This window comes from Triturus cristatus, chromosome 10, assembly GCF_964204655.1.
Source record: "Triturus cristatus chromosome 10, aTriCri1.1, whole genome shotgun sequence".
In the NCBI taxonomy this organism is placed as follows: domain Eukaryota; kingdom Metazoa; phylum Chordata; class Amphibia; order Caudata; family Salamandridae; genus Triturus; species Triturus cristatus.
Genome location: NC_140593.1, coordinates 672996235 through 673019928, shown reverse-complemented (window position 1 = coordinate 673019928; position 23694 = coordinate 672996235).

Here is a 23694-nt window from a genome sequence, read left to right as displayed (position 1 = left end):
CATCGTGACCGAGGAGGTCAAAGGAGGAGGTCAAGAGGCGCTGGCATGAAGTGCACAGCCAAACCAAGGAGAAACTCGCTGCCAACAGGAAGGCAGCAAAGGCGACTGGAGGTGGGAGTCCTGCGCCACAGGAGGAGCTGGATGAGCTGGAGGAAATGGTGGCCACAGTCATCAGTGTGGAGACGGTGCAAGGAGTTGGGAGTCTGGACACAGCTCGATATGACCTGACCCAACAGCAACAGGGTGAGTAACGACCAGGGACTGGGGGGGATGGAGGGAGATGGGCACAATGGCACACATGCACAATCATGTGCAGCACTCTGCACACCCACAATGAGTGTGGAACATGTCCCTGATACCCTTGGCGCACTGCAGCACCCATAGAAACACCAAGTAGGCCCCCGTCTACAAAGTGCACAAATGGGCCCCCCTCCATATCAGCAATGCCACAACCTACCCATGCACATGTGCTGAATGCAGAAAAGAAGCGGCTCTGTGAGCCACACGGACAATGCAAGTGACACTGCATGACAGATAGCATGACTGCAGTCACAATACATGACATGGTGCACAAGACGACTTTGAGGTGGCTGAGTGTGGGCCACATCCGTAAAGGAGCAGGTCACACTCTGACACATCCACATGCACCTACAACCCATGATGTCAAAAACACATCTGCAGACAATGCACAAGAGTTCAAAATATGTCCAAGAGCACAAATGACATAAATCACAAACATCCCAGCACCCGAAAAGCACACAAGTCATAGGCACACCGACTCAAAGGGATAAGGGGCATCCAAAGCAGAGCTGCAGGGGCGACTCGCCAACAGTGCAGCACACACACATAGCAATCACAGTACATCAACATTGACGACAATGTTGTACAAAGGGCAACCCTTACTCCACAGGACAGAGGACACAACTGGTGCCGCTCGTGTGTAGAAACTGGCCAATCACAACTGGCATTGCATGACACTGTGAGATGATAATGTATGAGTACAACCTCACATCCGTCATGTAGCCGAAATGTCCACTGTCCCCCATCAAATAGCCAGCTTCACCAAAACAGCCAAAATGTACATTGTCATGCAGGCTGAATGTAAATATCTGGAGTGCGTTAACATACATGGAACACACTGTTAACCTGCATCTCCCCGTTACATTGCAGAGGGACAATCAACACCCCCTGCAGAGCAGACCACACATCTCTACAGTGATGATGAAGAGGACACCCTGCACATTTGCCCAGACACCCTCCAACGGCTCTTGGACAGCCTCCGCACCCCAGGAGCAGGGCAGCCCAGCTGCATCGCGGTGACCCCACACCCTGCACAGACCACACAGCAGGAAGCACACACCACGACGGCTGGCTCACATGACCCCACGACCAACACATGGATTTCCAACGACATGTGTTAGGGTGCCAGGAGAAGATGGCTGATCAGCTGCGGGTGGGGTTCGACCTCATGGCAGCCAAACTCAATGCCATACGTGGGTGTCTGAGTTCCATAAGGGACCACTTACAGTCCCTAACGGACACCCACTGTCCGCACCATGCTCACCAACAATCCTTGGCTGACCTCACTGGGGCCATTACTCTGATACAAGAACTGTCTAGTCAGACAGGCTCCAGCGATGACAGCACAGAGTTGGCACAGATGCGGAAGACAATGGAGACCATGGAGCCGATGCAGGCTGGAAGTAGGGCTGCTACGGCTGTACACCAGCGAGATGTAGCTGGGATGTTCCACACCTTGCAAATCCTCATCTTGCCATTGCTGCCACTAAGCATGTCACAGATAACTGCTACGAATGTCTGACAGAATATCGACAGACAGTAAATAATACATATAATTAAAAGAAATATAGTTAAAAATATTTAAACATATTTAAAAATAATAACTAATACATATAATTTTAAAATAAATTAAACATATACATATAAATTAATATATATACTTACTCCACATAGTGCAACAGTAGGGAAAGCGTTGGATAGCGGAGGGGTAGAAATTACTATTCCCACTCCAGAGAGTGCAACAGTAAGGAAAGCTTTGGATAGAGTAGGGGTAAAAATTACTATTCCCACTCCAGAGAGTGCAACAGTAGGGAAAGCGTTGGATAGCGTAGGGTTAAAAATTACTATTCCCACTCCAGTGAGTGCAACAGTAGGGAAAATGTTGGATAGCGTAGGGGTAAAAATGACTATTCACACTCCAGTGAGTGCAACACTTGGGAAAGCGTTGGATAGTTTAGGGGTAACAATCACTATTCCCACTCCAGAGAGTGCAACAGTAGGGAAAGTGCTTGATAGGGTACGGGTAAAAATTACTATTCACCCTCCAGAGAGTGCAACAGTAGGGAAAGCGTTGGATAGAGTAGGCGTTAAAAATAACATACTTATAAATCAAATAAATATTGTAATTAAATAATGAACAATAAAAAAAGAACAATAAATAAAATAAAAACTACAAATATATCAAAATTAATAATTGCATTGTCGGCCCCCCGTTTCTTGAGGAGATTGACTCGTCTTGGGGATTGAAACTATGTCCACAAAACAAGATGGCGATCGGGCTAAGATAAAATCGACCCGCCGTGGCGCGGCCCAGCAATCCAACAGTATGGACCGCTACACCCTCCAGAAGGGATCCCCAGAGGAGCCGCGTAAGTCCCCTACGGGCCCGACTGATGCCTCCGCTCTGCCCACGGACCTGACCCTCCGAGACGTCATGGGTGCCATCGCCGAAATGAAGGCCTCGGTGGACCAGCGCTTCGACACTCTGGCGCAGAAGATTGACTCGGTCCTCGTGGACGTGGGCCTCGTGAGGGCTGATTTGTCTAAAACAAACGACCGGGTCGACTCTTTGGCCCACTCTACCACGGGCCTCACAACGGACGTAGCGGCCCTCCAACAGGAGGTGCGCAGGCTTGGCCAGGCGAGCGCCCTGATGAATCGTCGGCTGGAGGATTCCGAGGGTCGGGCCCGGAGGAACAACGTCCGCATTATCGGGGTGCCGGAGGGACGCGAGGCGGAGGCAGCGGATCTATTTGTCGAGGACCTGGTCCTTACCCATCTCCAGCCTCGGGGGCTGAGTAAATTCTTTGCGGTGGAGCGTGCCCACAGGGTCCCCGGGGGTAGGCCTAAGGTTGGAGCCCCTCCGAGGCCTCTCATCGCCCGGATCTTCAATTTTCGGGACAGAGACGCTATCCTGCAGACTTCCAGGCTACAAGGGCCGGTCAAACTTGATAATATGAACATCAATTTCTATCCTGACTTCACTCCGGCAGTCCAAAAGCAGAGACTGAGCTTTCTCGGTGTTAAACGTCGCCTAAGGGACCTGAATCTCAAATATGCGATGCTTTTTCCAGCTAAGCTGAGAGTGGAGGTGGATGGCCACACGCACTTTTTTGATCGACCCGAAGTGGCCGGGGACTGGTTAGACACTTTGCCCGGAGATCGGGACCGGGGGGGTGGGGGGGGTGCGGTTGGTGGGGAGGGCCCGCCGGATCAGGACTGAGGGACTAATGGTAGGCCTTGCTCTGGACTGCGTTGTTGTCATTATTGACTGTTAGGGTAAGTTCCCCTCCTGTGGAGGTCGTGTGGGGTCTCTTGGGGGATCTCCCTCCTCCTCTGGGGGACTAGTTAGTTTTCTTATCTATGGGGCGACAGGCACACTGCACTTTGGGGGGGCTGTTTGGGCTCATGCAGGGGTGCAGGGTGGGGGGAGTTTTGTTGGGTTGGGTGGGTTGGGGTGGGGTGTGGTTCGTTTCTACCGCAAGGCAAGCCCGTTATTGTATTGTTGTTTTTGAGATGCTCGGGGGGGGACTAATGATGGCTTCGTTATGTGATGGGGGGTAGGGATTTGACTTTGTTGTCCTGGAATGTTAACGGACTGGGTGATAGGATCAAGCGGGGTGTGGTCCTGCAGTATTTGAAACGGATTTCGCCTGATGTGGTCTTTCTGCAGGAGACACACCTTATTGGTAACTCCTTCTGTGCCATGAATCGCCGTGGCTTTCGCTTGGTGGCCCACTCGGGCTTCACATCAGGCTCGCGGGGGGTGGGCATCATGATCAAGACCTCGCTCCCGCTAGAAATAGACGAGGTGCGCCATGATGAGAGGGGACGCTACACTGTCTTGGTGGGGAGGATGGAGGGCAGGGTAGTTGTCTTTGTCTCTGTGTACGTCCCACCGGGGCTACAGTCCACCACCTTTGCAGATCTGGGACGCCTCCTTCTTGACCTCCCGGGGGGGCTTCTGGTGGTTGGGGGGGACTTCAATGCGGTGGCTTCTGGGACTATGGATCGTCATCCCCCTAGGGACCTCCCCCGGGCACAGGCGTGGTTAGCGGGCCTTTTGGACACACTGGGATTGGTGGACTGCTGGCGTTTAAAGCATCCCACCCAGCTGCAGTACACCTTCCATTCGGGTGCCCATGGTAGCCTCTCGCGGCTTGATTATGTCCTTGTCCCTGCGGCCTATGCTGGGAGGGTGGGAGAGGTGCGCCATCTGGCGCGGGGTATTTCAGATCATTCCCCGCTCCTGTTGCACTTGGGTGTCTTCCCGAGGGGAGAGGGCAGGGTAGCCCCAATCAATGCTTGGTACCTGCGTGACCCCACTATCCGCGCTGATCTGATTAAATCCTTGCAACGTTATTTTGAGGAGAATGTGGGGTCCGTTCCGTCGGCTATCTCCCTGTGGGAAGCCTTTAAAACAGTTCTCAGAGGGGAGGCCCTCTCCTCTATCTCCCATGCCCGCAGACGCGCACAGGAGGAGGTGACCCGGGTGGAGGCCGAAATTACTAAATTGGAGGGCGATCTGGGGGGTGGGGTGACTGACGCGGCGCTGCATGTTCTACACCTTAAACAGGCGGCCTATAGGGCCCTCGTCACGGAGGCGGCCAGGGGCCTTAGCAGAGAGCAACAGGGGCGACTGTATGATGTGGGTGATAAGGCTGGCAAACTGATTGCGTGGTTGGATAAGAAGGAGAGAGCTAGTCGTGTGGTCCCGCTGATTGAGAGGATGGATGGTGTACGAATTACTGAGCCGGAAGGCATTGTTTCTTGCTTCGCGGATTATTTCCGTGAGGTATATTCTCCGGTCTCTCCCTGCTCGGAGGAGGACTCCCGTGCCCTGCTGCGGGACATCGCGCTGCCCTCTCTTTCAGTGGAGGACAGGGATTCGTTGGATGCCGCTCCCACCTCGGATGAAATCGCCCTCGCCATACGCTCGGTCGCCTCGGGCAAGGCCATGGGCCCGAATGGCCTTCCTATCGAATTGTATAAGCTGCGACCGGATGTACTGGCACCTCACCTCCGTGCGATGTTCCTTGCGGCCCACTCGCGGGGCTCCCTCCCGCCGGACCAGCGTCTAGCTACCATCGTGGTTATTCACAAGGAGGGGAGACCGCGAGACCGGGTTACATCCTATCGGCCGATCTCGCTCTTGAATGCGGAGCCTAAAATCGTCGCCAAGGTGCTTGCCAACCGGCTGGTCGGCGTGGTGGGCGATCTGGTCCACCAAGACCAGTCCGGCTTCATTCCCCATCGCAACACAGCTCTTAACTTGCGGCGCTTGCACGGGGTGCTCGCGCGTGTTCCATTCGTGCGGGAGCCGGCCATCTTGGCGTCCTTGGACGCCACCATGGCGTTTGACACGCTCGAGTGGCCGTACATCTGGGCGATGTTGGCGAAATTTGGATTTGGCCCGGGATTCATCAGCTGGGTCAAATTGCTGTACTCTGACCCATTGGCGCAGGTGGTGGTGAATGGTCGAGTCTCGGCCCCATTCGTGCTGGGACGGGGCACGCGACAGGGTTGCCCCCTGTCGCCGCTCCTGTTTGCACTGGCCTTGGAACCCCTGGCGGAGTGGCTGCGGTGGCACCCTTCTATCCGTGGTCTCCGTTGGACCCCTGAGTATGAGGACCGCGTGTCCCTCTACGCCGACGACATCCTGTTGTATTTAGCCTCCCCGCGTAAATCACTGATTGTCCTGGTTGATGTTCTGCGCTCCTTCGGCCGTAACTCAGGTCTTGTCATCAACTGGGCTAAATCCTGCATCTATGTGCTTTCCGGGGAGGCTCCTGTTCTCCCGCGGGGCTGCTCGATCCAGATTGCCTCGCAGGGGTTTCGTTACCTGGGCGTCTATATTACGCTGGACCCGGTGGCCCGCTACGAGCGGAATTTGCTTCCCCCCCTCCAGCGCCTGAAGGAGGACGTCGCGCGCTGGCGGCGCTTGCCGCTTTCACCGCTCGGTCGGGCAGCATTGTTCAAGATGATGTCCTTGCCGCGCTTTTTGTATGCTCTCCAGAACTCGATGGATCTGGTCCCGGCGCGTTACTTCCGTGAGGTGGAGAGTTTGCAGCGCCGCCTGTTCTGGGACGGGAGGCCGCGTATAGCCCTGGCAAAGTTGACGCTCCCGTGGTATGACGGAGGGATTGCCCTCCCGGATATTAAGCGGTATTACTGGGCCTCCCAATTAGCTGCAATTAATCATGGCCTTTACGGGCCCGCCTTTAACCCGGCATTTGAAATGGACAAGATGCTTCTGCCCGGTGGCGATTATAATCGAGCGCTCTACACTAGAGTGCCCGATTCCCGCCTTACGGGACCCACGCGTGTCATGGTGCGAGTATGGCACGCGGCCAATGCAGCTATGGGATGGAAGGACCGTTTGACCCGGGCGTCACCGTTGTATGCGTCTGAGAGGTTGGGCTCCCTATGGACCTCGAAGGGCTTCGATAGGTGGGACATGATAGGCATTAGTACAGTGGGGGATCTCTGGACGAGGGGAGGATTCAAAACATTTGAGACACTGCAGGCGGAGTTTCAGCTGCAGGGCAGTGAATACTTTCGATACCTGCAGGTCCGTCACGCTCTGGGTTCAGTCTTCCCAGACGTGGCCGCCATCCCGGAGTCCTCCCCATTGGAGGATAGAGTGCTAGATGGCCACGTTCCGGACAGCACGATCTCCCTCATCTACAAGAAGTTGATTAATGACCGATCGGGCTTACTGACTGGGCTCCGCGAGGCTTGGGTTGCCGATGGGTTGGAGCTGGACGACGAGGACTGGATTTCCGCGGTGGCCTCCCCGAAGGAGGTGGCCATCCCGGCTCGCCTTCGCTTCGTCCAGCTTAAGATACTTCACCGGGTGTACATGACGGGGCCAGGGCTTCTGCGTATGGGCTATGCCGAGGAGGGATTGTGTAGGCGTGGGTGCGGTGCATTGGCGACTTTTTTACATATTCTGTGGGAATGTCCGAGGGTGGAGCGATTCTGGCGTGGTGTGCATGAGGTCCTGCGAGCGGTTACGCATGTCGTGCTGGTGCCTGAAGCAAGGAGATGCCTGCTGAATGTGTGGGAACCAACCGACTACTCGGTTCCTCAGACGCGATGGGTGACGCTGGGTTATATGATCGCTAAACGTGACATCGCTCAACTGTGGGGATCCCAGAGGCCCCCGGCAGTGTCGGCCTGGAAAGAACACATGGATTGGTGCATGTTCCGAGAGAAAGTGGTGTATGTGGCGCGGGGTAAGCCTGGGGCGTGGCTGAAGGTGTGGGGCCCCTGGAACGCCTACCACGGGGGTATTTGCGAGCTGCCATTGTTGCCTCCCGCTTCACCAGCTCCGTCCCCCTAGATGACCCCCTCCCCCAATCCCGGGCACAGTGGTTTCCCAGTCCCGGACCTATTTCCCTTCCCCTCCTTCGATTTTTAGTGTAGGGTTGGGGTCCCCCCATTTGAGGAGCATATGTTGTCACTCTTGTTCTCGGGTTGCCTTGCGGGTGTGGTTTTTTGTTGTTAGTGTTGTATAAAACGAAACCGTATTGTGGGCTCAGAGTCATGTGGCCCACGTTGTTGAGACCTCCTGATAGCATCTCTGTAACGCCAAGTGCCTTATTGTATATATGTCACTAATTGCTGTCACTTTAGCGGCCGGCCGGAAGGTTGTAGGCCCATACCTGTATATATTCGAGATTGTAATAAACGGTTTCCAAAAAAAAAAAAAAAAAAAAAAAATAATTAATAATTGCTTTAATAATATTAAATACTTCCCACCCGATTCCCCAATAAATACACTCCACATAAATTTCCACACAATTAATGTAATTTTCAATTATTCAATTAATAAAAATAAATTTGCAATTATTAATTAATTAACAATAAATTGTCAATACCAATAAATATTATTTAATACAAATTAATACCCAATAATAATTAATTAACAAAAAAATGAATTATCAATACCCACGTCTTTTTTATTAATTACTTAATTACAAATAAATTACTTCCCACCCTATTCCCCTATAAACCCACAACCCACTCCAATAATAAATGAATGCAAATAATATAAGTATCAATCAACAATAATTAATTACAATGAATAATTAACAGTAAATTAATTATTACTACCAATAATTAAAAATTAATAATTACTTAATTAAAATTAAATTACTTCCCACCCAATTCCCCTATAAACACAGAACCCACTCCAATTATAAATGTAAACAAATAAAATAATTATCAATTAATAATAATTAATTACAATGAATAATTAATTAACAATACATTCATTATCAATACCAATAATTAAAAATTAATAATTACTTAATTAAAATACCAATAAATTAATTAGTAATGCCAATAATAAAAAATGTATAATTACTTAATTAAAATTACATTACTTCCCACCCTATTCCCCTATAAACCTACAACCCGCTACAGAACTAAAACACAAAATGTAATTAAAAATAGTTAATAATTCCTAAAAATTATTATTTGATTTACTATAATTAAATTACTTCCCACCCTATTCCCCTATAAACCCACAACCCACTACGGTACTAAAACGCATAATTTGCTTTAAAAAAAAAAGAATTACTAATTTAAAAAAATGTATACATATATTTAAAAAAACAGTACAATTCTTAAAAAAAACATATAGAACACATACATATAAAATACATACTAAAATACATAACACTAACATAAATATCGATATTATTAACATCGATAATTTTAATATCGATATTCCTAATATTGATATTTGCAACATCGATATTTCTTACCTTAAGTTCGATATTCTGGTTGTCGATATTCTTGATGTCGATATTCAGTCCCTAGGATATTTAAAACTCAATATAAATGTACTTCGGTATTTAAAAATCGATATTTTGACTGTTCAGCAACTGCTGCAGAAACCTCAACTCACACAACTCCGCCCCCTGACGTGTCATTGGCACACAGTGATGCAGCCCTATCACCTTCTCACCCTGATGTGTCAGTGGCCCACAGTGATGCAGCCATAACACCACCACACACACCTGACACACCGGACACAGAAGACGTCTCAGAGGAGTAAGATGTAGAGGGTAATGACTGTGTGAGGAAGGGGGCAGTAGCATCCGTACCCACCACATGGCCTGTCCCTGCCTGGTTCAGCCCTATGCATTATGCCCTGGAACAACACCTCCCACTGTCCCCCTGCAACATTCACCAGGACCCCGACATGGCCTGCCATATCTGCTCTGATACCAAGATACAGTAATCCGGCTGTGGACTGAACTCTTCCTCTTCAGATTAATTTTGCATATCCCCAAGGACACTGGTTCGCCCACCAATGGGCAACCACGTTATGTGGGCTTGAACTAGCCATGTACCGCTCCAGCTCTGACACTCCCCAGAATGTGAATAAAACATTCCAAATCACACAGATGTGTCATGTCTATGTTCACTCACGTATACAAGTATGTATGAATTTAGGGACATTGATTTCACAAGAAGGTACACCCTGGTAAATGTCATCAATGCACATGTTTGACCCTGACCCACATGGCCAATTAGATGACTGTGAAGGTGTGAACTAGCTGTGGCTTCATTGCACATGAACAACAATCTTGCAACTCCACAACGTAGCCCCACGTCCAATGTATTATATAGGGCTGTGTGTAGAAATGTCAAAATCGGTAGCACGCCTGAAGTAGTGTTCCCCATCGCATGTGGCTACAGAACATCTCTTCGCATTACCTACTCACACACATCAGTGTGGACATAGCCTGTTTTAATGGATCACATTAATCCACATGGCAAGAAGTTGGACACCATACTCACATTGCTGAAGACACGTACGAGCACAGGTCTACCAGCAACTATCCGAAACACAATGTCTGGCTCACAGAGGTGGAGCTGCCAATAGGAATTCACCACCAATGTACATGCGGCAGTCTGTCCCTCCCTGTGTACGGACAATGCTCATTGAGGCACACGATTTGTCATACTAATCAACACTCATCACAGTTGTACACTGGTGAAGTTGCGTAGACTTTATTAGCATGTGTGTGTCAGTACGGGCAAGGAATGGGCCACAACAGGCAGACAAATGTTTAGACACTTACAGGCAGAACGGGAACGTGTCGAGGTGCAAGAATTGGGGAAGCAAAAATTAACACATACCCTTACGGATGGCAACGGTCTCAGCCCACCTTGCCTTGCTGGTCGAGTCATGTGATGTTTGGCATCTGCTCATTGCCCCGTGTCAGGGGACATGACTCACAGCCCATGGGATCTGCATGGAGATGTACCACCGGACTGCGCCGACTGTGTGCTATGCTGACAGTGAGCAGGTGAAAGGGACCAACAAGGTCACATGTCGTGCTACATTGCCATTTGTGTAGTTTCCCTCCAGCAGTATGTCAGATTTAGGAACGTTGCCAAACGACGCTGTGCAGCTCCGCCCATGTGGCTGCATCACCTTGCACAGGTGTGTGACAACACGCATAGGTGCACGCACATGCATTCTGTGTCCGGAATGCAGACATGTCCACTGTTGTTCTGGGATATGTGACCATTCCTCTACGATGCAACACGGTGTTGGGACCTGTGTTCTGGGTGTCAATCAGTTGTGGCTACAGGAAGGTAGTTACTCGTCCATGAATGCAAGCGCAGCTTCATAGGCAATCAGTTCCAGAAGTACGTCATTCTCGAGTTCAAGGAACACGAGGGAGAGCCAATCCATTAACTGGTACGGACAGATGTGCTCCGTCCACGCAGTTTCACCAATCCGCAACACAGCCCGATAGGAGAGCGCCTCGATGTGCTCACTGCACACGATGACTTGTGCAATCTCCCATCCACTACTGCCAGCAGACCACGCCACAGATCAGGGCATCCGAGGCACGGGTATCCCGGTTGCACTCCTGTTCGTGGGCCAACAGGGGGCGCACACACAAGTCATAATCTAGTTCAGCTACCGTTGTGTTGGATAGGCAGACATCCATTGGCCACTCGAATGTGCATGACTGAGAGTGGAACCCGGGCTGGACGCATGTGACGCACGCAAGCCGGAAACTCAGACGGTAACTGATTCGTAAAACTGCCATTGGCAGAGCTCCCAACAGATTTAGCATTTGTGTACGGTACAGTTCCACGTGACAGTGGTTGTGCATGTGCCTGAGATTGCCTGCCATAGTGTTTGTTGGTCTCGTACCACCAGCACTCTTCAGACCGGCGGCAGTTCTGTGGACGATATGCCACAGCTCGGAGCAATGAGTCGTATGTGTGTTCAACGTTTGGACGTATGGGTTGTTGTTTACTAATGTGTCAGGGGCATCCCATGCAGGTGTAGCTCGAGCAGGGACAAGTGTGTGTGAGGTGTGGACACGTTGGTCTTTCATTAGCGCAGTTCGTGGAGTGGGAGTCATCAGAGTCTGGTATGATATCTCACTCAGGGGGTGCCGGACGCATTGAAGACCAAGGTTGAAAGTTTGGATGCCCTTCCGCCTTGTGTATTGAGACAAAGGAGCTTTCATGCCTAATTTTAGTCTGACTACTGCTTGCATTTCTGAAATGTGATGTGACCTTCACGCTGAAATTGATGCCAGACCTTAGATTTAGGGTGCACCAATTGCGAAACACACGCAACAGTTGGCATGTATGAGCCAAGGGCCCGATTGTCCTTGCGCTCCTTGTTCAGTCTCTCTCTCTTTCTCTCTCTCGCTGTCCTTTGATGAGTTCCTGACACACCTTCTTATCTTGGATACTATCTTACAGGTTGTCACTTACAGATTGTCCAGGGATGACCCGACATGACTCTTCCAAATAGTTGTTGGGAGACAAATTTGATTGTGATATTTTGTTTGGACTTTCAATGGTGAATGATTGATTTTGCTTTTTCTGTACTCACATGACTGTTAGTAGTTGTGATTCTACGGCATCAGACGAATGATTTTGTTCATGATTTCGTGACGTTGATGTGCAATCTCTTGGTCCGGGGGAGGTGGGGGGTGCCTGGGGTAGGGCCCGGGGTGGTTGGGGGTGGTCCGAGGGCGGGTGGCGGTGGGTGTTGTGGCCCTATTGGGGGTCTGAGCTGCATAATCGTTGGCTCCTTGGCATCTGTTGTTCTTCAGGTGTGGCTCTGGGCTGGGCTCCCTTTTCTGCTGCAGGTTGTAGTCCGACTTTGCACCAGGTCAGAGCAGGTGTTAGTTTCCTGCTGCTAACGCGCCTTATCGCCTGTTTTGTGATGTTATCGCAGATCTGGCTGGTCGATTAGAATGTTGTGACGTGGTGTTGTTGCGGCTTTTTGCTCGGGAATGTCTACTCTGCATCTCATTAGCGATAGTTGCCGGGGTCATCCGTGGCGATGGTTTTTGCGGCTGCTATCGCAGGTAAACTGGTGGTATCGGCTGTTAGCACCAGCTTGTGAATGGGGCGATGAATTTATCGTGACTTTGGCTGAGATAAAGTGCCGATAACTCGGCAATAGATCCTTGAGAATATGCCCCTCTGTTCCATCTGGGGTGCACCACCACTACATAATCCGGCAGCGTGGAATTGAGGGATGCTTATAGGGTGTTGATAGTGTGATGCGTACTATCGTGAGGCAAGAGTACATGTAATGTGGAAGATGTTGGAGGTTGCTCTTCCCCTGTGTTCTATGTGGTGCGCAATGCATGTTGTAGGCTGTGGAATGTCGAAAAGTGACCAGCCCCTATGCCTTAAGAATTCATGATGTCTTGAAAAGACATGAGGGTGTCATCGTGATAGAGCTTCCCCAGGTGGTCGACTCCTGCTTCCTTCCACGGACCTGTGTGATTAATTTGTGCCCTATCAATAAGTCGTGGCAAGTTCCGTATCTCTAAGGATGGGAAATACGGAATGTGAGGCCCTTTACCATGTACAAATCTGCACCAATGGACTTAGGCCACGGTCATCTGGCGCGTCTCATGTCGGAAGTGAATGGTTGGGTCACACAGCCAAGTATATATGCTTGTGTTACCTAGGATCTCGTGGAGGAGTGATTTTTCGAGGAATCCAGACGTCCATAACCAGGCCATTGGCCATTGCAGTTGCACCGCTGCATAATACAGCACAAAATTAGGTGCACCAAGTCCGTCTTCGGTTAGAGTTTGTTGGAGGTTAGTGAGTGCAACCCATCTGCGGCACTCGCTCCATATCAATTCGAGCAAGAGGTCATGCAACTCACCCAAAAAGCTTTTGGGAAGCACTATTGGGCGTACCGAAAAAAAATAAACTAAGCGGGGTAGCACCAGCATCTTGGAGATCGACATTCAGCCGAATGCGTATAAGGGTAATGGGCGCCAGAAGGGCATAGACCAACGGATAGAACCCATCTCGTTATGCACATTGCCTTTCTTGATGTCCCTTTCTGGGTGGTATATCTGGACATCCTAATATTTAAAGGTGTAGTAGCACCATTGAAGATGAGGCTCCAATGGGGCAGTCCTTCAGGAAGTGGTGCCTAGGGGAACAGACATGATTAAGGCCAATTCACTCTAAGCCCTGAAATGTCGCCAAATTCATCCCAAAAAAGTATTAGGCCCAGTAGGGAGGCCTTTACATCACAACGATAAACCAGGACAACATGCACATACAGCAGTCTGACATGTTGTGCGCCCACCTCCCTAATCCCCCATTGATGTGCCCATTGTCAAAGTTGGCAGGCCAATGGCTCCATAGCAAGGGCAAAAATTAGTGGGGGAGAGCGGGAACCCCTGTCTAGTGCATCTCTGTATCGAAAAGGTGTCTGAAACCAACTGACCTGTACTGCCCCCACGCCGTCAATCTAATATAGAGTGTGCAGATCTATCCCAGATAGCCAGGGCCGAACCCCATACATTCAATGGTCAGAAGGAGAAAATCCCAACTCAGGGTATCAAAAGCCTTTTTAATGTCTAACAACACTGCCACCCAGCCAAGGGCCACGGCAGGAGTACCGTGTGTTATGCGTAATAGGCGGTGGATGTTGGTGAAGGTACTACGTCCCAAAATTAATCCATACTTGTCATCATGCACAACATTGCTGATGATTGGGAGCAGACGGTTTACCAGCGCTCTGCCTAAAGTTTTACAGTCAATGTTCAGAAGAGAGCGAGGGTGATAGGAGCGAACGTCCAGCGAGTTTTGCCAGGTTTGGGTAGGACTAGGATCAGGGGCTCTAGGAGCGAGTCCTGGATATGCCCTGGTATTCTGGCTTCATTAAACACTTCCAGCAGGTGTTGAGTAGTTTCTGCGCAGAAAGTAGCGTAATACTCAATCGGCAGCCCATCCGTGCACTGCATTTTATTCCGAGCAATTTGGGAAATAGCTGCCTGTAGTTCCTCCAGCTGCAGAGGCTCATCCAGCATGGACCACTGCAACAGGTTCAACTTGATCAGTGGTAGGTCTTGTAAAAACCCCTGCATGGGACCCGGTGGTGGGGAGTTTGTCGCTGTACATAGTCCCTAGTTTTGCTCCCGGAATGCAGCATGGCAGTCTGTGAAGTATCTAGTGTGCCGTCATCTAATCTAATCACCCCATTGGGGTTAATCGCTGGCCTTCCTTTAGTAGCCATGCCAGCAATCTCCCCGAGTGATCCCCTTCAGCATGTAGCATTGCTATACCTCGCTTGTAATCATGTTTTCCAAGATACGCTTCTGGGTTGGTCCGCCATATGCAGAGCTGCTGGAGTTGCTCGACCGGTGCGGTTAGCCACCCTTATTTCTAAAAGCCACAACTTTCCCTCGAGAGTTACCAGTTCTTCCTGCAGGCATCGTCATATTCCCCATGAGAGAGGCAGGCAATGGCCTTGCATGATGACTGTGTGCACGTCTTGCTCCAGTGCCAAGAATGGGATGGAAATCTTGGTTAGATTAAAGTAGTCTGTGATGCACTGTGCTAGGTCCTCCCAGAAGGAGGGGGGGGGGTTAGAAAGAGCTTTTGTTTGTAATCTCCAGGTGGGTTTAGTGGGGCGTTGTCTGCTCCATCGCAGGGTGAACAACAGGGGCTATGATCCGAGAGAGGATGCTCGCTAAGTACCTCACCCTGGTAATCAGGAAACCCAGTTACAGGGAAGAAGGTCTATCCTGGTGTGCACATCATAAACCGGGAAATAGAATGAGTACTCACAGTCCAACAGGTGTCCGAGTAGCCATGCATCATGTAAGCATCCATGGCTTAGCCAATTGTGAGTGTTGTGTTGTGCGAATTCAAGTGGCATTACGCAAGGGAGGCGGAGAGGGGTTGATATCATCGTCCGGCACGCAGTTAAAATCCCCCTCCCCCCAGAGCCCTGGGTGCTGGCGGTCCTGGAAGAACAGAGGAGTGAGCTTGCCTAAAAACCCCGATTTGTTAGTTTTGGGGGTTTAAATTACCAACAGTGCAAAGGAAGCTCCGCTGAGGTGACCTTGTAATATCACACAGCCAGTGGTCGTAGTGGGCGGAATCGGCAGGGCACTGCGTGCCCCTACTTCTTTTTAGGTATCGCCGACGCAGCGTGCATGCGCTGCATAGGAAAGAGACCTTTAGTAATCGGCACAGCTTTCCCGTCAAAAATGTGCACGCGCTGCATTTCTTCCAATGGCAACGCGTGCACGTCTGTCGATTCTCATTTACGGGAGCGCGCCGCTGGTGCCATATGTTATCAATTATCACGCCTTGCTGCTCGCTCCCGCAAGGAAATCGCACAGTCCCCCTCCTCTCTCCCCTCCCCCTGCTGCCGCGCGAGGCGCGCTCGCTTGTTTTACTTGCCAGATCCCAGTCAAAAGATAATCTGACTCTGGTGTAATGACCAGTTAGCCTTGGAGCAACGGTGTGGGTATTTTACGGCATCGTTTCCAATATGAAGTGCAGTCTCAAAACATTGCCTTGCTGTGCCTTGTAATGCAAGCACGCTCCTGCATAACTTGCCGCTGTAATTTAGAACAATTCAGTAACTATTTCAACACCACGTTGTTTTAAAACATAAGCATCTTATGGTGGCAATTCGGCAAAGAATACAGCACCGGAACATTCTTTTTCTCTGCACACGGTTGTATGTAGAGCATTCCAGGGTAGAGGATAAAATAATGGTTTTAAATACATAATAATTTGGGGGGGTGTGGTTTTGTTTCCTTGCAATCTTTAGCTATTTCTTGAAAAACTGTGAAAAAATATTCTACTTTCCAACACCTAAAATTATCGGCACCATGTAACCCTTGTAAGCGAAAACTGCGCGGGCACAAGAGAAGCAGCAAAACGACAAACTGAAATTGGCCAATAACTCTGCGAGACTACACTCGTGTAATAAAAGCTTTGCACAAAGGCGAGTAATATTCATCTGTTTTTGTGTAAGTATTGCTGCAGCTTTTTTACCATTTAGGGGCCAATTCCGATCCGGGTCGGAAAGCACTCCGACCGAGTCGGATCCGGAGTGTTTTCCGACCGAGCCGAACCCCTACAGTCCGACCGAGCGAGTACGATGCGCACGTATGCTGTCGGACTCGGTTCGGTCGGACTCCCATAGAAGTCAATGGGAGCCGGTCGTACGACGCGTACAGGGGCTCCCATTGACTGAATGGGTACGTCTCGAACAAGTGCGCCCCCTACAGTGGGTACGCATCGGTGCCATCCGCACCGTACATGCCTGTGTTGGGGAGACCCATAGGTCTCCCCCTGTGTGCGAGTCGTAGGGCTGCGGGTGTCAGGGGGTCCGACGCAGACCCCCAAAGTCTGACTCCAGGTGCTTTTGCGAGCCGGAAACTCCGGCTCGCACAGGCTGTCCGACGCGTGCATCGTACTGGCTCGGTTGTAAATCGCATCCATTGCATGCCACGGTTAACTTCCGACCGGGACGTATGGAGCGGTTCGGACCCGGAAACGACTCGGTCGGTGAATCTCATGTAGCTCGCATCGTACTTGCTCGCTCATACAGCTGTACGAGTCAGCCGGAAAACACGCATACGGCTCGTAGTTTTTCCGGCCGAACCCAATTCGGTGCCCTTCCGACCGAAATCGGAATCGATCCCTTAGTAGCACTGTGATCTCCAGGTGTTAGTGGCTATGTCTCACCTCAGTGATTCTGCCAGCATTTAGGCTGAGCGGCGAGATACCCAGACAACGGATCTTAGCTTTACACCATAAAGCAGCCGCACCCGCAGATATTTTTTAAATCTCAAGTTGCAGCTTTAAAATTTTTTTACCACCGTGAATTTTCTCACCTTTGCCAAAAATGTCAAAATGCTGCCTCAGTGCTGCACCCACCCACTCTATAAAAATGAATTGGAACTTTTTTTCACGCTTACACCAGTCATAACAACCAGAGTTACCGACTTTGGCCCAGGAGTACCAGGTTCGAGTCTCGGCGTCGGCTCCACATAATGTGATTTTTTTTTTTACTAATAGTTTTATTTACTCATGCCTACAAAAACATGAATGTTTCCATTGTGTAATGAAACTGGTGCTCACCTAAAGCGCTCTGATATCTTCAGGTCTAATTCGCACTATATAAAACTGCAAAATGTATGGCGTCATTAACAAGCTGCCTGACTTTAATGGGGGAGGTGGGCTGTTTTGCTTTACATATGCGCAGTCTAAACTTCACCTTTGACGTCGCCTAGTGTTTCCTGTGTCTTACAGCTGGAGGCGGGGTCGGAAATGTTGCTAGGGCCGGCATGTTCTAGGCTTTTGTAGTCATTGATACACAAGGATCTCCTGATTGAAATAAAAGTGACAGGCTGGGCTGGCAGTAGGAGGACAGTGCGGAGGCAAGATCGGAACAAAAGGCAAAGCACAATATTAACATTAATATTAAAGAACATAAGCAATGCCCTGCATCATCTGATATTCCAAAGTCAACAGTAAAAGCATCGCACTCAGCAAATTTTTTTATTTTCATAAAAAACATGGTATGTGCCTTAAATGTGGTGCATTGTATCAACAATATCAAAAACACACAATGCACAAATGCAGTCTTAAGCACACTGTGCCCCAGGATAATTACATAATGCCAATTTAAATACAGTGCACACAATCTAAATCCCGTTACAAAACTGGAGGATCGCTTTGAGCCACAATGGTTTTTTTAATTGGTCAGTAAATATTTAGCTCCAAGTCTGTCAGTTCGCAATGACGATCACCTCACACTCAATGCTGGTCCACTAACAGTATCTGTGAAATGCACTGAACTGCATAAAACATTTTGAATTGTGACACGAAGAAAGTAGTTTAAGTATAATCCGCATGCCTTCAAAATAAATGTCAACTGAGAACTATGTTGTCAGTGAGGTAATCTGGAAAACAGAAGTTAAAAAAAATGGAAAAAACACGTTTCTTTAGCCTTCAGCAGTAAAAGTTGACAACACATCAAGGGATCTTGACAATGTTGAACGTGTTTTGTTTTGAACTGTTTTGGGTGATTAGTCTCCATGTTACAAAGAAGCTAGCGAAGGCAACTATAATGTCTCCAACAGCTGCAGAGCTGCAATTTTGTTTATCTTCTTTCTGCAACCCCCCCCCCCGACCTCCAGAGCAATATCAAAAACAGGAGGAAGCAGCCATAAACTTTATATACATTTTATTTATAATCCGTTTGACTTTGAAACCAGTTCCAAATTCAGGCCTGTAGTAGTGGGCTACAAATGCAGTGAGCCCCAGATCAGTGTTTGCTCTTCACCCACTGGTACCTTTATTCCCAGCCCTTTGCAAGCCAATGTCTCCCATCGCTCTGACTGTGTGCTTGGAGTGAGGCAGCAAGAGGCAAGGACATCCAGTAAACAAAAATACTTATTAAAAGGCATTTGCAATGCAATAGGTCTCGCATTTGCGAGAGTTTGAGCTATTGGCATTGTAAATGACAATTCCTTTTATTTATGTGTTGGTTTTTTAAAAGAGATAAATAAAAGGCATTGTCATTTGCAATGCCAATTGCTTAAACTCTCGCAAATGCGAGACCTATTGCATTGCAAATGCTTGTTTTCAGTAGATTCCGTTCCCTTACCTTGTCAATTTTAAACATTAGTGCCACGACGGCAGAAATAGCCAAGGCCTGCAAAGAAGGCTTGGCGTTCGTGGCCGTTGGCGGACGGGCGTAGCAGGCAGAGCAGGAAAAGGACTATTTTCCTTCTTGCCAGAGACAGTGTCCACTTCCCCTGCTCTGCCCATGTCAGCTGCTGATGGAGCTTAGATTTCACCTATAAAATGTATGCATTATTATATGACAAAAAGCTGCAGACATGATTTCTAAAATGGCACGCAGATTGTGGCGCAAGCAAGATGAAAACATAAGGCCTGATCAGAATGCTTCACGTTTGGAGGTGCTTTCATGTGAAAACATGCTCAATTAGTTGAACAGCCATGTTTATATGTGATTAATCAATATGCAATCTCAATATAGAATGCACATTAATTTAGAAAATGTATTTGTACTTTCAAAATGGCATCATGTATTTTTGAAGAGTAGAAATGTGCTGAAATGTGTTTTACAGAAAACGTGATTTCAGTTTGCTTTAGTGGACTCAGCTTACTGCAGTTTTTGCCCTTGAACATTAGAATGGAATGTGCTCCTCTTCCCTACCAACTTTCAATGAAAGGGCTTTGTTAATAAATCAGGCCCTCCTGTTTCCGTCTCTTCGACCTTCACTATGTTGCATATTTTTGTAGCCTGTTTAAACGTGGAGTGAAGAGCACACTTTTTTTTCATAATCAAAAGACTAAAATTTGAACAGGAACACGCCTGATTAATGACGTATCCAGTCAGCCCATGGGGAGATGACGTGTCTTGAAATTCTGATTGGATCAGCTTTCAGGACCGAGCACATGAACTTTTGCTTGAAATATGGCTTACAGGTGGGAGGAGTGCCTCTTTTTGCTAATTTTTTTCTGAGGGCCAGGCCCAGTTTCTGTGCTGGACACAGAGACGGGAGGAGAGAGAATGAGGGGCTGAGTCTGTGGGGGCTATTTTGCAGCCTGAGACAGACAGACGGACCAGCACAGCGAGGCACACAAAGGATCAGAACAGGGTAGATTTTAGGTGCTAAACTTTAAATTTCATGCTTTAACTAACTGCTTTTGAAAAGATGTATTTGTCCTATACATTTATTTCTCTTTATGGGAGATTATTACTTATTGATTATCCTTGCAAGACTTACTCTTTTTCTTAGAAACTCTTTAAGAGTTTTGACTGACAATTTGCGCCACATTTCCCTTCCTATATGTGATGCTTATATGTAGACTGTAATATGTTCTGTATTAGTGCTATTTTTATTATTTTTCAATTCTGTAATCTGATTGATATTTGACTAATGAATAAAGAGTCAGAGAACATTAACTTTTGACTTAAAAATAAAACCCTTTAAAATAACTCACCACTCTCATTATTGCCTCTAATATTGTTTGCATTTAATTTTCATATTTATGTAAAGTCTCCTGTTTGGTGAAACACGGTCATCAAAAGGTCCATCATTTCACCCTTTACAGCGGTAAACATAGGTAATGAGGTTTTGAATAGGAAAATTACCAGGTAATTACCGCTGGATCACTGCCCTCCACTCTTTCTTTCTCTTATTCCCTCTCTTTCTTTCTCGCTCTTCCTCACTTACAGAAAACCGTGACTTCAAGAAACGGTTCTCGCCCTCTCTTTCCTCCTTTCGTTTATTTCTTCCCCTGTGAAATGGATCCAAAAACAGAAAAAAACACTTTTGTTGTCTTGTTTTGACATTTTTGTTTTCACAATGCGCTATGGGAATAAAATGTTCAAACTATGAACAATAAATAAAAAATGAAATAAAGCAAGTCAGAGTGTTTGCAAAGTCGCCAGATTGATTTTATTCACACCCAAACACATTAGCGCTACTTTACATAGTTTGCCTGTGAAGAGCTACTTATGCTTTCATTTCTTTCTTTGAACAGCATTGTTTTCCCTAGGTTGGGAAGTGCACCAAACCTGGCGGTACTGCAATGCCTGATTGATGGGTGGATTGGTAACAATGTTGTTCCTGCCTACATTTCACATGCTTTACTTTACTTTTTCCAGAATGTTGGTACTTTTTTTTTTTTAGGCAGCATATTACTCTTGTCTAGTGCGTAATTTCAATTGAGTTGCATCCAGGTGTTTATAGCGAGGCACAATTGGGTTGAAGTTGAAGGCAGTGCGAGTTTCTCTCAGTGGGGCAGTATGGTGTTCAGTGGGGGAGAGGATGTGGCACTATGGTCAGAGCTGTCAAATGTGGAACTGGGGAACCAGGCTCAGCATGGCCAGTTCCCCAGACCACTCTCCTGAGGAAGCACATTCCCGTGATAGACCTTCGATGGCCCCACTAGACCTAAGAAGCCCTAGTGTCTTAGCACCAGCAGGTGGACCCTAGCGGTGGCAAGTGTGGGTTAACCTTGATGCCTGTCCACTACAATCCATAGTGAAGTTCACCTCCAGTCTCGTGGGCAGGCCTGTGAAGCAGCACACCCTAGAGCAAAAGTGACTGTGTCACTGAGGTCACAGGATCCTTGAGAAGGGCCGCTCTAGGACGGTGCGACCGGTGTGATCGCAACGGCCGCTTACTTTGGGTGGGGGCATTATGTTTGAAAGTATATTATGGTTCTAAAAGCACTTGCTGCCTATTTCCTGGCCTCCAGCAATTTCCGGCCACAATAAAAATGTCGTGATAACTCCAGTGATTAACGTTCTTCCTAGAGAGAGATTAGAGTTTTCTCTAGGGGAAGTTTTGAATCATGGAAAGGTAGCACAGATGGTTAATGTGCCTGCTGTAAAGAACATTTACCATGCAGATCACAAAGTGCACATAATGTAAATAGGTTAGTGAGTCACTGCTTTTGTCAAAGAGATCCTTTTGTTACTTGCAGTTTATAAGTTAAAATCCTAACATAGAACAGTGCGCTATTAACTGTCATCTAAGAGCTGCATGCAAACTGCAAGGTAAAAATTAGAGCGTTATGGTTTTTTCCCCACGTCTTTCATTATCCTAATGTTGCAAAAGGTGTTCATTCAGCTGGAAATCAATTCTGATTATTAAAGAGAACCCCCAACCATGGTATTACGTTTAAAATTCTCAGTTTGTGTTTCTTCAGACCAATCACTATTAAACTGTATTGCCTACTAGTATGGTGGTCATGAGGCCACTACACCTTGTAGTCCTTTGTCTTATGTAACATTTCCTATACAGAGATTTACACACATATGATTAATTGTCTCTCTGTAACGCGTGTGATGTAAAGTGCTCTGACACCCTACACTGGTATGAGTGGTGCTGTAGATCCAGTTAAATGTATCTGAGAGAGAGTGCGGTTATGTAGACTTGAGGGGCACTGTAAAGGGGCGGTAGTGAGGGAATCCATGGCGGACTTGGTCATTGTGGGGCACCAACAAACATTGTTGTACAGAGCGCCACCAGCGCTAAAGCCGGCCCTGCACTCGAGGCCAGTCTGCCTCACCCATTGGTACCTCCATTGGCCTCGTTTCAGCAGTAGTAGCTGCAACTCACCGGGGATCAGAAATGTACACCAAACTAAGTCTGCAAACTTCACAGTCTCTCTGCTTCATGAACAAGCACTTTTAATATCTGCTGCCTGATTTGGGGATCACTGGAATTATGCAGCAAAGAAGGACAAAATTATGCAGCAGTGTTGACTAAATTATGCAGCAAAGAAAGGCTGCAGCGTAATGCAGTATATTTTAGGATACTTTATTATTTTGACGTTTTACACATGCTAACAGTCTCTGGAAAGATTTTGCCTTATTAGTACCAGTGTAACATACAAATACAGCAGTGAGAAAGGTGATCAGTCAACCTTTGTGAAGGGCTGTCCACTTTGCAGCAACATAAGTCAATTTGTTTTTGAACTTTTGATCCATTTGAGCTACAAACTATTTTTTTGTTAAAATAGTCAAATTGTGCAGTAGGTGATATATTAGTGGAAAATATGGCAGGCCAATAATTATGTGGAAAACATTAGCAAACTAAGATATTTTGGCATTCATGTTTGAACCGTTATTGTTGAAAAAGGGAGAAGTTCTGATGACAGAAACTCCATGGCTGGGAGGCAAATGTTTTGTGCTTCCACTTTTAAGCATATTTGGGACATTCTATGATTGGAAACATGTCCCACTTTGTGAATGTATTTTAAAGTCAATAACTCTTATTAAACCTTAAATAATCACGTGCATCCATTGGTTGAATTAAATAACATAATAAGCTGTAACTGGTTAGTAAAGTGCAAAAACGACTACAGAAAATTGGGATGTTTTGTGCATTCTGGCCACACCTCCGGCTCTGCCCATTGATCCAATCCTCGGGTTACTCCCGCCCTCTGATTCGATGCCCACAGTTCCCCTACTTTTTTTTCCCCACTTCGACCACTGCACACAGCGCACCTCCGAGTCCACCCTGTGATTGTCCACAACACATGGGACCCGCGGCGCGACCC